The following is a 15,085-nucleotide window of genomic DNA, read 5'->3' on the forward strand; positions in this document are numbered from 1 at the left end:
CACTTTATAATAAAAACTCAATATATATTTTTTATTTTTAACGCAGAAAGGAGTACTACGCGAAAGTACTTCAGTCACCCCGGGTATTCGCTCGGCCAGGGTTATTTTTTCAAAGCGCGGCCGAAGAAGGAGAAGGATAGTATAAAATTGTAATATGTATATAAAAATGATTTATTACAATCATATAAATATTATAATATTTTCACACGATTTTACTTATCTGTGTTTATTAAATATAAATTACATATTATTCGTATATGTATAATATGTGTATGGAAAAGTGTTTACATATTCAATTTTAGCTTGAAAAATCTTCTTTATAGTTTTTTTTATATTATAGTTAATAAAGAAAAAAGAATCACTCGAATGTACAAAGAAAGAAAATGCTGTGAAACGCTGATAACCCCTTCACTTTTGGTTTTTAGGTGTGGCAAATCTGGATTTCTTCGTAAAAATAAAGACTCTAAACTTTTCAGCCATAAATTTGAGAGATTTTTAAATTACTAAATTTAGCTGAAAAATCACAACATAAATGTGAGCTTATTTCAATGATTGGAGTGTATATTTAAATGTACAGAGTAAAAACCGTGAAAACATTGAGTGAAACAAAGAGAAATAGTATTTGTTCTTAGTACATTTTTGAACTTTTAAACGTGAATATTTTAAAAAAATATTAGTTATTTTTATATTATTTTTGGATATTTCGCCTCTCCCCTAGCTCCCCTATCCGCACCTGTCCCATTTACACGAAAATTCGGTTTTTTTTGCCCCTCCAACAAAGTAATCGGAATCGTGCCAAGTGTTCAGTAGGGTGGGTCGATTCCGGATTTTTTTCGATTCGGTATTTCTAATAGTGCGGAAAAATTGCCTTAGTACTTCCTGATTCCAATGCAACTTTTTGTTTTGAGATCGGATTGCATCTTCAACCCGAACCTCGGCCTTGAAATTTCGGAAATTCGCCTAAAATCGTGAAATTGTCTACCTAGCACCTGAAATACGCATCTCATGGCAAAATGTATAAAACAAAAGTTATTTGTCACGTCATTTGCTACCGAAATGGTATGTGTGATCATGGCCGTAGGACGAACCGTTCCCGAGATACGAGCGGTTCATTTTTAAATTTGACTGCATTGCAATATTGACAAACTTTTGACATCTGACCGATTTGAACAGATGCGATATATTGAATGTTTGGATCATATCGAAAACCTGCCCGTTCAATGTTTACAAAAGAAAGGTTTGTAAAAATTTTGTTAAAGTATACACAATGAAATTAGGAAAAATCGTTCATATTCTATTAAAACCAATACCGGTGTAATTTTTGAAATGAAAAAAAAAATCTATTTTGGGCAGAACGAAGTTTGCCGGGTCAGCTAGTATTGTATAAAGTTTTACGTTCTTTTCTCATATTTCAGGTAGAAGAGTAAAAAGTCACTGGGTACTGGGCATGGTAGGGGATGGGAGCGAGGACTAAAGATACAAGACAAGAGTTCTTTTTAGTTTTGTGACCTGCTAGCCATCGTAAAGGAGGAGTAGAGAAAGATTAGCTGATGTTATGTAAACAAAGGCACAGCTGAGAGGTGCCACTGTAGCAACGTCAAAGGGAGTCCGGGGTTGAGTTTCTATTGGAATCCAAGATGGCCGACTTTTAACCGGAAAATGGTTGCATTGTGTTATTTTCTTAAAATTTATGAAAAATTTGTCCCAAAAACATTCGTTATATTTATATAAAACTTTCATATATTTTCAAAAGAAAATCGTTTTATTTTAATATATATTCTAGAAGAAGAGAACAATATGAGCAAATACATGAAAAATTAAGTTTTTTATTTATGCCTCTTTTTAACTGTGGTAAGTTAATAAATGTTCACCACAGAAGAATGTTAGGTGCATATAAGCAACCATGCCAAGTAGTGGGAATATGCTTATTCACAGCCAAATTTATGTATTTGCAGGACAATTCGTTTGTTTTTATTTAATAATTTTAATTTGCAAGCTGCATAAATTACCTAAACGTATGGGGATACACTTAAAATATCGAAGCACATGATGCTGACCAATCAAAATCCCGATAATATTCAAATATCTTGCTAATATTGCTATTGAGCATGGCGAAATAGTGAGGCGTAAGCTAATGTAAACTACTTTTTATGAAAAAAATATATTTTCTGAATTTATACTATAGAGATATTGCAAATCAAAAAATAATTTCTTTAAGATGCCTATTAATGCAAAAACGTAGTTTAGAACTAATAAATAATATGGTAATTTTTTATGTAAAGAAATGTTCATAAAATATACATATATTATATTTTCATCGCTAAATGCTGAAAAACTGACTAATTGATTGTCTCATGTCTCTAATTGTCACAATCTTATTTTAGTGACCCTGTTAGTCAGGAGTCTCATTTTGGTATTCTGGCAGATACAGTATACTACTGTACTGTATCTGCCAGAATACCAAAATGAGACTCCTGACTAACAGAGTCACTAAATTACTGTAGTCACAATAGAGACATGAGACAATCGTCTTAAGCAGAATACCGATATAAATCTGTTAGAGCAAACAAAATCATACTCACATTGTTACACAAACACTCCATTTGAGAACGGATAGAATTCCTGATCGCTGGCGTATACCTAAATTCTAACATATATAAAGTGTATGAAGTTTGTGATTAAACAAATTTATATTTAAAGTATAGGAAACATGAGTATTATTAATTGTCTCTTGATTTGTCTTACAATGAAAAATTTTGCTTTATTGTTCAAAAGAATTATTATGATATGTGTTTAATCCAATCAAATACTCCTCTACATTACTCCCACAAATTACATAAAGTAATAGAGGCGTAATGAAGAGGAATATCAACCGCCCCAACTTCACGCAACAGAAGGAGAAACAAAGAGCGACGATTTTCTCGCGCTTTTTACCAAAAAGGCTTATTATTATCCCGCCAACACTACAAGCAATCAACAAGAGAAAACGGAAAGCAACAGGAGCGATACCCAAGTGAACACAGAGAACATCAAGCAAAGTGAATATCATATAATTTCGTCAACGATAACAAGTGAACACAACAAGTGAGTACGAGTATAATAAAACGTTTTCAAACAAGTAATACAACATACAACATAAGGATCCACGCAAATTCATCAACAATACTCCACAGCGAGGGAATAAACCCAACACACAAAACGGATAAAAATATTTGTAATTACAAGAACATGTATGTATATTAACACTAGCTAATAAGAAATTAAGCACATTTAATCAATATTGGAAACACATACACACACACTCATAGTTGTATAATCCCAATGAAGTATTAAATTCGTAAATTATAACGTTTGAACTAAAACGAATATTTTTTAATTAAACGCAATCGGCCCCATACGTCGACATACCCCGACATTTTTGGTCCTATCGAGCCGCGATAATTAAAAGAAAAAATCTTCGTGGGAATTTTAACAACAGCATCATCGTTGGAATTCCACAACCCAACCTGAAGGTTTTAAACAGTGCACCCAACAAACAAAAAGCTTGCATGCTGGACCCCCAAATACCCCAACGATTAAATAAAACCAAAAACCGGGAAAAAGCTGTAAGTGCGGCCCATATTTTTTTTACATAATAATATTAAGTGCAAATCATATTTGTTAAAAAATACCCAATTGTCAAATTGAGTCCTTAAGAAGACTTGAGCATAATTTATTTGTTTTATTGGGTTGACAAAAATTTGATTTGCATTATTTAATTATATGAATATACACATACTTACATATATTTACCCAAGAGAAGAAGTGCAATAATAAAATATATGCATATATTTTGCCGTCGGCTATTGCATTCTTCTCGTTGAACTAAAATTACATATATACTTAAATAAATATACCCCCGCTACATACCTACATACGAATAGCGCACCCATTCGCTTATATTTGTTGGTGACAAAAATTAAGAGCGAACAGCACGTCAAAGGACAAATACCCAGTCGGAAATTAAAATGGTGATCCAGTAGGAAAAAATACAAAACCCTGCAAAAATTTAATTTACCGACTTTCTTCTACAATTCATCGGAATTTTAATAATTTCCCATCAATATTAACAATCGGACACCATCGAGATAAAAATAAGAAATTTAATTTGAAATTTTAAAAATAAATAAATCCCTAAAGAAAAAGTTTTTCAAAGTTTGTTTTCTTAAATTTGTATAACTCTACGCGATTTATTTTTCTCGTTCAACCCAAAGATCAAATATAACTTACCCAAAAATGGAAATGGAAAATTTCAAAATCACAACAACGGATTTAATTGAATTCGTGGAAGACCGTCTTCAGACCCAAAGTGAAGATGAATTGGTCTATACCCTAGAAATTAAAAAGGTCGAACTTAACTCGCTTTATGAAAAAGCAAAGCGCTCATACGATGCGATCACAAGAATTTCTCGCGAAGGTCATGAAACCATCGATTTCTTTAAAGTGAAAGAAAAATACCGAAAAAGTTATCAAATGTACCTCTCTTGCTTAGCTTCCATCAACGAAGACGTAGATACGCGTAAACCACAGGTGTCAACCCAACCTATTAAGGAAAAGACTTCAGAAGGCACACTGATGGATTTCACTCCTGCAGTTCACCTTCCACCATACGACACCGACGTCTTTTACGGAGATTACACAACTTGGCCCACCTTTCGGGATATGTTTACAGCCCTGTATATCCGTAACCCAGGGATTAGTAATGTTGAAGACTCTTTCACCTTACTCAGAAGACCCGAGGAGAAGCAAGAGAGGTTATTCAAAACGCACACCTAACAAATGATGGTTTCATACTTGCCTGGAAAAATTTAGTCGACCAATACGAAAATAAGAGGTTGCAGGTAAAAACACAATTAAAGACCCTTTTTAAACTACCCCAAGTAACCGGTTGTGCTATAAAAAGCTTACAACGTTCGGTTAATAACGTTTTAACCAATTTACACAATCTTGAGATTGACACAAACTGCTGGGATCCGATACTGATATATCTTTGTAGTTCAAAACTACCTAGACAAACTCTTGAATATACCCTAGAAGATAATTCAGATATACCGACGTGGACAAATTTCGACAGTTTTTTAACCCACAAATACAAAACTCTCGAGTCTGTTGGAAATTTCAAAGCTTCACTAGCAAAATTATCCCCGTTCCACACCGGTACAGTTAAAAGAACAGATGAAAAGAAATATAACACTTTTCATGCAAACGTGGCTGACATGCCAATTGCTAGGCCCTCTATTACTCAAAGGAATACTAATATAAACTTTACTCAACATAATATAGATACAGAAAGCTGTAAGCTCTGCAAAAGTAGCACCCTATTCGAGAACGTCCCAAATTTCTCGCAATGAGAAGAGCTCTTATTGATTCAGGGTCGGAAGACACATTTATATCTCAAAGACTTCAGAGAAGTTTGGATATATCCACCACTCTGTATCAGCCCAAGTGACCGGACTAAACAGTGCAGTTTCAGCAACACCAACGAATATATGCGAAATCACGCTTTGCTCGCCCTTAAACACAAATTATAAGCTATCAGCACAGGCATTTATACTAAATAGCCTAACTGATAATTTACCCTCATACCCCATAGATCCTAAGCAGTGTCTTAAAAATCTTGGATTCACTTTAGCCGACACCCAATTTCACAAACCCAGACCCGTGGATATACTAATCGGCAGTGATATCTATCCAAGTATTTTACTCAATGGAGTAAAGAGAAACATACTAGGTTCACTCTTAGCTCAAGAGACAGAATTCGGATGGATATTGTCCGGACCCATAACCCAAACCTCCCAAAATTCCGCCATAGTATCATTTCACAATAAAGTGAATTCCGAGAATCTACTCACACGTTTTTGGGAGGTGGAGGAAATCCCAAAGGAATCCGTAGTTTCCAAACCAGATCAAATTTGTGAGGAAATTTTCCAAGAAACTACCCGTCGTAATTCAGATGGGCGCTATATAGTAACTCTACACTTCAAAAAACCCGACAATATTGATATCGGATACTCTAGACATATAGCGTTGGCCCAATTCCTCAGAAATTAACGAACTTTACTTAAAAAACCCGAAGTGAAGGCAGAATATGACAAAGCAATTATAGAATATTTTGAACTCGGACAAATGAAGAAAGTAGAATATGACCCTTCTGATAAAGCGGCGCAATATTACTTACCACACCAAGCAGTCATTAAATCCGATTGTATAACCACGAAATTGCGTGCGGTATTTAATGCATCTTGCCCCACGACAAAAGCTTAAATGACGTCTTACATATCGGGCCCACTTTACAGAAAGACCTTGTCATTCTGATCACAAATTGACGATTCTTCCAATTTGTTTTTAATGCGGATATTCAAAAAATGTACCGGCAAATACTCGTAGACCCTAATCATACTCCGTTCCAAAGGATACTATTTAGGAATTCCCCGGAAGACACAATAGAAGACTTCGAATTGCAAACAGTCACGTTCGGCATAAATTGTGCGCCGTATATAGCGATCCGTACCCTCATGAAGCTAGCCGATTATGTAGAAGAAACCCACCCATTAGCATCCAAAATACTTCGCCAGGAAATGTATGTAGACGATGTTTTAGCTGGAACTCATGACCTAACCATGGCAAAGTTAGCTCGCGATGAACTCATTTCTGCTCTGAAGTCCCCAGGATTCGCTCTGCAAAAATTCAGAAATTCAGAAAGGACTTCCACAGGATTATCTTTTAGAAACGGAAACACTCAACCTTTCGGAACCCGAAAACTCTAAAACCCTAGGCATTCGATGGAACTCCAAAAAGGATTAATTTTTCTTCCTCGTCAATCCAATGGAGAAAAAACCCGCACACACCAAACGTGAAGCTTTATCAGCCATAGCAAAATTGTTTGACCCAGCCGGTTGGCTTAGTCCAATAATAATGACGGCAAAAATAATTATGCAACAAATATGGCTAGATAAAACTGACTGGGATGAAAGCCTGAAGCCCCCACCCTTCATCGATGGAACTGCTTCGTAAAAGATTATGAAAATATAAATAAAATTGAAATACCCAGATGGACTCATTTTAACCCAACAGCCACCATCGAATTCCATGGTTTCTCTGATGCTTCAGAAATAGCATATGCCGCGACACTTTACATAAGTATTTTAGTTGGACATAAAATATGGACAAGTCTCTTAGTGTCTTAAACAAGAGTTGCTCCCATTAAAACCGTATCCCTACCCAGATTGGAACTCTGCGGAGCGGATCTACTGGCTAACCTTGTTAACTCTACCCTATCCCAACTACACCTTACCCAATATAAAAATTATTTTTGGACTGACTCAACCATAGTTATCGCTTGGTTAAACAAACCACCCTTTTCATTGACCACTTTCGTTTCTCGTCGAGTAGCTGCAATCACCGAGAAAGTGGGAGTCGATAATTGGAACCATGTGGAAAGCCAAGACAATCCCGCAGACTTGGCAAGCTGAGGATGTACACCCACCGATCTAATGATCTCTGGTGGCATGGACCCCAATGGCTACAACATGAAAAGGAGCACTTTCCAGCATAGGAGAAAACATACAACACTACCGTGGAAATCAAACCCGTTAAAACGTTTGCGATAACCACCCAAGAGGAAATACTCGAAAGGTTTTCCTCATACCCCAGAGCTAGTCGCGTTATCGCTTACCTATTCAGGTTTTGCGCACATGCCTCATCAAGGAGGCGAGAAACTGATTACTCAGACCGCGAAATAACCCCGGAAGAGTTCAAGACAGCCCGAATGAAGTTAATTATACACACCCAAAAAACACATTTCCGAGAAGAATATGATGCATTGACCCATAAAACTCAAAGACACAAAAAAAGTTCATTATTGACTTTAAATCCGTTCATTGACCCTAAAGGAGTTATGAAGATTAACCAATTCCGCAGCACTATCAAATAATGAGCGCACCCTATCTTATTACCTTATAATAGTCGTATATCAAAATTACTAACTCAATTCACAATTTAGCAACTTTACACGCCGGAAATCAGCTAGTTTTTCGACTCCTAAGGACAGAATTCTGGATACCGAAAGCAAAGATGCTGATTAAAACAATAAATCATCAATGCAAATCGTGTATCATACATAACAAGGCTCAACAAACCCAAATAATGGCAGCTCTTCCAAATGAACGAACCATCCTCACCCGGCCGTTTTCTGCCACTGGTATCGACTTTGCTGGACCCTATGACATCAAAAACTACACTGGGAGAGCATGTCTAATCACCAAAGGATATATATGTGTAGTTGTATGCTTCTCAACTAAAGCAATACATCTCGAACCCGTTAGCGATCTCACTACGCAAGCCTTTCTAGCAGCATTTTCCCGTTTCTTCTCGAGGCGTGGATGTCCCGCCAATTTTTATTCCGACAACGGAACAAACTTTATAGGAGCTTCCCAGTTGCTAATTAAAGATCGGCGTGAGTTCCCACAGACACTTAGAACTCAGACTAAATCTGTCCATAGTTATCAAAATATCTCATGGCACTTCAACCCAACAGGAGCTCCACATATGGTGGGAAGCAGGCGTAAAAAGTCTAAGAACTCATTTAAAAAATATCGCAAAAATACTGCTTATAAATATTCAAAAAATCTCAATTTTTTCAATACCCAATCAATTACGCTATTAATACTAAAATTATTTCGCAGATTCTGCAAGGTGGCCGGGATGTTTAATGCAATCAAATACTCCTCTGCATTACTCCCACAAATTACATAAAGTTATAGAGGCGTAATGCAGAGGAATATCAACCGCCCCAACTTCACGCAACAGAAGGAGAAACAAAAAGAGACGATTTTCCCGCGCTTTTTACCAAGAAGACTTATTATTATCCAGCCAACACTACAAACAATCAACAAGTGAAAACGGAAAGCAACAGGAGCGATACCCAAGTGAACACAGAGAACATCAAACAAAGTGAATATCATACAATTTCTTCAACGATAACAAGTGAACACAATAAGTGAGACATATTATAAGTGAGTACGAGTGTAATAAAACGTTTTCAAACAAGTAATACGGATACAACATAAGGATCCACGCAAATTCATCAACAATACTCCACAGCGAGGGACTAAACCTAACACACAAAACGGATAAAAATATTTGTAATTTCAAGAACATGTATGTATGTTCAGTGTTAATAGAAATTTAACACTAGCTAATAAGAAATTAAGCACATTTAATCAATATTGGAAACACACACACACACTCATAGTTGTATAAACCCAATGAAGTATTAAATTCATAAATTATAACGTTTGAACTAAAACCAATATCTTTTATTTCTTTTGGTCCACTCGTTATCAATTATAATTTCCAATTTGTCCACGAATAAGTTAACTAACAGCTCTATTCTGAAAAAACCTCTCAACTGAGTTGATAGGAAAAATTTGGGAGATTTCTTGTGAGGCATATTTTGTGAAGCTATTCTTGCTCAAACCTCATAAGAAAAAAGCTTAAACAAGTCACCATGTGAGTTGAAAAGCTTTTTGCTGTCAAACAGCTGTTTGAATAAAAATGTAACAATAATAATTTCATATATTCCCAGGAGTACAAAAACCGAAAGGACAACTCAGGAGCAGCTGCAACATTATGTAATGTTTTGCAAGCAGCATCCTGAGTTGCAACGGGGGAAGCTAACTCCGACCAACCCTTAAGGGCTGCAAATACTTTGGTCGGAGTTAGCAGATACCTTAAATGCCTTAAGAGGTCCAACTCGGTCGGAGGTTAGTTCATAAATGCTTGTGTATGTTTCACATTATTAAAATATGTTTCCATAGTCCTTAATGCATTGGAAACATCAGTTGCGATCGCGAGCGCGCAAACTTAAGACACATGCGCAAGCGACTGGTGGAGGCCCTCCGATAAAAGGAATAACGCAGTTCGAGGAGCAAGCCATTTGGGGCAGCAGCGGTGGATGGATTGCCGGTGTGGGGACTTTGGGTCACCAGGTAATATTTTAATTTAATATTTGTCGGACTATATATTTTATTATTACATGAGGCAATAATTGGTCCGTTTTATACTTACAGATTTTGCCGCCGTTGTATTTAAATACAGAACCAGTTCTCGCTCAACCTCCAGCTTCCTTCCCAACAGTCACATTGCCTGTTCCAGCTTTTCCAGCTCTCTCAATCAATTTTTCTTCCTCACCATCACCTCCAGATTTGTCCTCTTCTTCCTTATCTCCTCCCATCTTACGTTCTCCTATGCCATCGCCTACTTACATTCCTTCTGAAGGTAAATTGACTGCAGCGAAGATGCTTGGAGCAGTGCTAAAAAAAATGGAGGACCTTAAAAAGCGAGAGGAGGAGGCCATTGCTCTACAAAAGAAAATTGTAGAGCAAAACGAGCAGATGACGAACCAAATGTCACAAGCACTAACCTCGATGTCAGAGGTTATGGTTAAATTGTGCGAATAAAATAAATAATAATAAAATTAAAATATATTGATTTATTTAAACATATGTATTGTATTGTGCGCAAAATTAAATAAATAATAATAAAACTAAAATATAATGAATTATTTAAACATATTTAGATGTCTTTTTATTCATACTTAGCGGAAGTACAGAAACAGTAAGTAACTTACATATATGTATATTAGGGTGTCCGTTACTTACCAAATTGATTATTTTTGACGAGACGGCCCCTAAACTTTTAGTTTTCCATCTAAAAAAAAATATCAGTTCATAAAAAGGCCTTAATTTTCATAATAAACCTTGCCCCAAACACGATACATTTCCCATTGAAATTACATGGTATTTTGCCACTTTTTACGAATATTTTTTTTCTCTGGAACTTTCTCGTTTGTAGGAATAAAAAAGTCAGACGGCATCGAACTTTATCTCGTCAAGAGAAGCGTAACGTCGTCCTTTCATGGGCCTCTTCAGTTTAGGGAACAAGAAAAAGTCACAGGAGCCCAGATCAGGGGAATACGGTGGCTGCGGCATCATTAGTGTGTTGTTTTTGGCCAAAAAGTCGCGCACAAGCAACGATGTGTGAGCAGGGGCGTTATCGTGGTGCAATTTTTTTGATAGGTAAAAATCGAAGACGATCCAAAACACGTGCAAGCAAAGCAGCTGTCAACAATTAAATGAGCATTCAAAATGGCCGAGCTTGTCGGCATAATGGAGGCCATACACGGGCACACATGTGCGTTCGATCTGTGTGAATTCGTTTGCCCATACACGACACACAAATCCATTTTGCGTTCGTTCTTCACACAGTTAACATGTGCGACAGGCAAGCGGAACATTTCTTCGAATTTATTTCTAATGTAGTACTTTTATCTATTTCTTTGCATTTCGTTAATAAGTTATTCCAACTTTAATTTTTCTCAATTTTATTTTTTTATTTATCACTTTTCGTTTGCCAAATTGCCAATTAATTTTTTATAAGATCAATAAATTCAGATACGAAATCTTTATTCAAGGGAGAGCCTGCTTAAGAAGCTTCAAACAATCGCTTAAATCTCTTTAAAAATTATCTAACAACAAACAAAGTTATAGATTGAAAGCTACATAGAAGGGAAATAGTGTCCGAGCGTCAGACAGATACATACAAGTATATGAGCGCTTGGGCAAAAAGCGAAAAGCGCAATGTCTCGGTTTTTTATTTTTACGATTATTCTGAATTGGCAGGCAAAGTTGGAATTGGGGCAAAGTTTATTATCTTTGGCATAAAATTATCTTTTATTTAAACTAAAAAAAGCTAAGAAAAGTCAAGTTTGAACATATTTTTAAACAAAATAAAGTAAATTTTATTTGGAATTTTCTTAGTTTTACTAGAAGATAAGTTATTAAAAAACTTGAATCTCTTTGAATTTTTTGTTCCTGATAAATTCATATGCGAGATGCATCGGGTAATTGCTTCCTAAAGGCAGAATATCAAAGATTTCGTATTCAAAAAGTTTGTGAAAGATGTTCAAATATATCACTATAAAGCTTAGAAATTTCGCTTGAATCAATTATTTCTTTCCCTCCCGAAAAAAGATCCTCAAAAAAAAATCTATTTTTTGAAGTCTCTAAAGCAGCTCTCCCCTTAACGCTTGCAATTGTCCACGATCTTCACTGCTCGGCGACACGAGAAATGAGATTTTGTGCGCTCACAACGCCATACACGATAAACATGTTCGCGCACCGATCGTAAAAAGTCAAACATTTTCGCGAACATGGATCGGTACGCGAACAAGCACATACACGAGTAAACATGCATGTTTACACATACCGATCGAACGCACATGTGTGCCCGAGTATGGCCTCTATAAGTGAGAGACATGAGTACCAACATAACGCCACAAAAAATTCGAAATTCGAATATACGTAACCCGCGAAAATTCAAAATTCGCGATATTTTGAACACACCTCGTATGTATATTATAAAGACATGATGTAACGTTCTCTTACTCTAGCACCCTCCCTAAAATTGGGGTTTTCGAAAACAATTTCGGTGTCTTGTGATTTTTCTAAAACTTCAGTAAATGTTTTGAAGAATTGTACAAGCGTAAATAATCATAGACGCTTTTTCAGGGCTGTAATGAAGAATGCGGTGTTTTGAGAGGCACCGGAATCGTGACTTCAAAACACCAAAGGCTCTCTCAATGGTATTACGTGCTTTGGCGTGCAACTTATTGTAACGCACTTCCCTTGCATTTGTAGGTTCAGCGACTGGCGTTAACAGCCATGGCTCCAATGGATATCCTTGGTCACCTAACAACCACGAATCGCTTTGCGTGTTATAGGTACTTATGAGGTGCATACGTGTTGGGGATGTGGTCCAAATACCAGAATCATGGCAAAACCCGGAAGATCTCGCCTTGACAGCGGTGAACAGAAGTCGATGATTACAATCCTGCCAAAAATGCAAATATATACATCTGTATTAACAGAAAGATTGGTAAATAGTTTGTATAATATAAAACATTACGTACTGCTGCTACATTAAGGCTGTGAAATCCAAAAGAAACAAGAAATGTAGAATAATTGGAAGAAACCTTCAAACAACTTAACTGAAATCTGCCACCAATTCTAACAGATTCACAACCTAGTTCCATACGAAAAAATTTAAAGGTGCAGTTAATAGCGTTATTAAAAAGCCCTGGATCATACGAATACAACAATTCGACATATGTTGTTAGATTTGGGTGAGTATCAGTGCGATATACAACGCGCTATACCAAAGAAGGATAAGTAGGAACAAACGCGTCGACAGAAACGCATAATAGAGAGTGGAGCTGGTAATTTCAATAAGAAAATATGATTAGATTCCATGTTATTTGAAAATGTATGTTATAAATTTAGTTTAAGTGAAAAATGTGTGCAAAGTGATTAAAGTACCTACCATTATTATTGATTGTGACTTTATAAGAAAAATATTTACAATGGCTGTAAATATGTCAGACAAAAACCCATGTTTATTTTCGTGCAATGACACATAAAAAAATAATTGCAACCCCTTGCCACTGTCATTTTACATAAAAACATATTTCGGCGTTAAACTATTGAGGAAGGTAAGTTTTAAATAGATTTTATAATTTCTACTAAAACTATGAAGATTTGCTTCAGTTTTATATTAGGAATTTTATGTCATCGTGCAATCTTTCAAGAGCAAGATAATCCCCCTATTGTGTTTATACTTGTATGTTTGTAAGTACTTGATTATATATTGTTCCTAAAAAACAGCATTGTTTAAACAATACGGAAATTACTAACTTTGGTAATTAATTTATTTTTTAACGTTTTACTTTTAGCACTACCAATGTAAATTTTTGATTACTGATATATGTGTATTACTCGATATTATTTATGAGCACTGTATGCGACCCTCCTGGTAGTTTCAGCTGGGATGTTTTGCAACTAACTTCCGACAGGTACTGACCGTCGTGGAGCTATCAACACCTTCAGCGACTTCCTTCCCGTGAATGGCGTTCTTGAAGTCCAATCACCACCCTTTGCAGACGAAGAGCTCGAGTTGCCGCAAAAAACGTGAGTGACCCTTGCACAGCTTCGTTCTGGATATTGTACAAGATTAAACTCCAATTGTCCAGAATAGACGTCGAAATATCCAACATGACCCCACTCATCTGACACCGTTTGGTCCGACCCTGTCGAAATAGCACGTTTCTTGGGCTTTCCGTTAAATGACGTCGACGACAACTTAGATAATTTTTACCATCCTAACGGGGATTAGATAACCGTTAAAAGAACAACAACAACACCTTTGTGAACGATAGTCGGGTCTATGTAAACGGAACGGGCCCGGATTCTTTATCAAGGACCTTAGGAAACAGTTGTAGAAATTGCACGTCGCTTGGCAAACAACAGTATATTGGTAGTGCCTTAGCCAGAATACAATCCAACAACACCATGGCTGTCTGTCAAAAGTGTGCTCTATAATGTAAAAAAGGTCCGAATAAAATTACTCAATCCAGATTTAGAAATAAATTCACAAAAAAAGCCATTTTTTTACCTTGAAACCTTAAATAAATACCATCGAGTTGCTTGTATGGGTGCTTTCCACACATTTTTTCGACATTTCCTTTCCATTCAAATAACATAGTTGTGTTGAAAGCGGTAGCATATCGGTTAATATGCATATCTTTCTTTGGTAAGTTTCAGCTGGAGCGCAACAGACATTCGAGACAAAAAGTAAATAAATTAAAAAAAAATTAACTGTTTAACGCCTTAGCTGTAATCACAACTTTTTTGTATGCCTTGTATGAAGACTTCTTTTTATTAACCTGGAATCTTTTGTTCGGTCAGTAAATGTTAATAACTGAAATTCTAACATTTTGTTTGGTTACGTTAACATAGGTAACCCATGTTAATCTTTTGTTTGGTTACCAAATAAATGTTAAGGTAACCAAACAAAATGTTGCAGAAAGTAAACAAAACATTTAAGTAACCATTTTTGACGTTTCTTAACATGAAATCCATGGCAACCACTGTAAATAACATAATCATATCATCTTCTTTAAGTAAAAGTAGCTTTCAGCAAAAATCTTAAA

The 15,085-nt window shown here is 36.0% G+C and overlaps 1 long non-coding RNA gene across 4 annotated transcripts; it reads left to right on the top strand.

The window, feature by feature from the left end:
* Positions 1–2,577: 2,577 nt before the first annotated feature.
* LOC109579527 (uncharacterized) lies at positions 2,578–10,590 on the top strand. Of its 4 annotated transcripts, XR_007421211.1 has the most exons (7): positions 2,578–2,663; positions 2,895–3,084; positions 3,141–3,605; positions 8,724–9,549; positions 9,626–9,803; positions 9,858–10,028; positions 10,110–10,590. It is a non-coding gene; the product is annotated as an uncharacterized LOC109579527 (long non-coding RNA). The 4 variants fall into 4 exon arrangements; XR_007421209.1 differs by having other exon boundaries at positions 2,584–3,084; positions 10,110–10,589; XR_007421210.1 differs by having other exon boundaries at positions 2,584–3,084; positions 3,141–3,230; positions 10,110–10,585.
* Positions 10,591–15,085: the final 4,495 nt, after the last annotated feature.

The sequence above is a fragment of the Bactrocera dorsalis genome, chromosome 1 (genome assembly GCF_023373825.1).
Source record: "Bactrocera dorsalis isolate Fly_Bdor chromosome 1, ASM2337382v1, whole genome shotgun sequence".
In the NCBI taxonomy this organism is placed as follows: domain Eukaryota; kingdom Metazoa; phylum Arthropoda; class Insecta; order Diptera; family Tephritidae; genus Bactrocera; species Bactrocera dorsalis.